The sequence below is a fragment of the Halyomorpha halys genome, unplaced genomic scaffold (genome assembly GCF_000696795.3).
Source record: "Halyomorpha halys isolate HHAL.00 unplaced genomic scaffold, Hhal_1.1 Scaffold6840.1, whole genome shotgun sequence".
Classification (NCBI taxonomy): Eukaryota; Metazoa; Arthropoda; class Insecta; order Hemiptera; family Pentatomidae; genus Halyomorpha; species Halyomorpha halys.
This window is the reverse complement of record NW_027111632.1, coordinates 1196-2464: the sequence shown is the minus strand read 5'-3', so window position 1 is coordinate 2464 and position 1269 is coordinate 1196.

Sequence of the window (1269 nt, the reverse complement as noted above, 5' to 3'; positions counted from 1 at the left end):
AAAATATGATGAAGTAAAAATGTATAAGAGCTAAAAAAAAAAATTTCTTTTGATACATGAATTAATTTTACTAAAGATAAAGTTTTTAATATTTGTACCAAAGTCAATTGTTTTATTTTATTTTGTATTGATTTTTTTTACTTTTTATTTATTTTTTCATTACCGCTGGTTTATCCGGAGAGGCGGGAATGCTTAAGAAGGGTTTTACTGCACTACTATATTCATTCAAATAGCAATATAGGTCTTCAAGACAGTAATATAATTTCTTAAAAATTTAATAATAGATGTGCAGTGATATTATGTCTAAAAAATTTAATAATAGATGTAAAATAATAGTATGCTTAACAAATTTAATACTAAATTTAAAGTAACATTTTAAAAAAAGTAAAATTAATATTATAGTGTTAAGGAAGTGGCGTAAATCATAAATTGAAAATGAATTTTTATCGCAAGAGCAATACCATCGTAAAAAAAAATTTCTTCTTGAGAGTTATTCACCTCCTAATGTTTTGTAGCATATTTTACATGAATAAAGATGTATTTAACACTAAAAAATATATCTGATCTTATCTCATCGTATATTATAAATACTGTTCTGTATGCATCTACAGTAGGTTTGTTTTTTTCGAATTAATAATTTTTCCTATAAGTATAAATAAATAAATTGTGAAAAAATGTATTCCTTGATTAGGTAATAAGCCCTTATTCCTCAGTAAAATTTATCGTTCCGGAAGTTCACCCAAAAAACTCTCTTAATTTCGTTAAATACCAATAGAAGAAAATGTAAATAACCTATTTCTCCCCTGTTTTTCATTTGTTATTGAATATAACTCTACAACAGGCTATAGCTCCAAAACTATGTTACTTCACTAAAAATAATGTCCTATTGTTTTTAAAAAAGGGAATAAAAATAAACTTTTTACAACATTAACTGAGACACGGCTCTTCACAAATTGAACATTTTTCCAGACCAGTTAAGAGTTCTCAGTTTTTAAATTTTATTTATTTTAAATCCTCATCGATGTGTAGGGATTTATATTCGGGAGAGGAGTAGTGAGAATTGATGAAACTAATGTCTGTCATTGCATTTGATACATTTTAAGAGGAGACTCAGGAAAGGAAATATTATGGATATAGATGGGGAAAACGCTCTCGTATCTGCTTTCTGATGATAGTACAAGAGCCCAAGAGGAGAAAAAAGACAGTTATTTCATTTTTTTTTTTACTTTATGAAAACTAGATATAGTTAATAGTTAAAATTGATGAGTC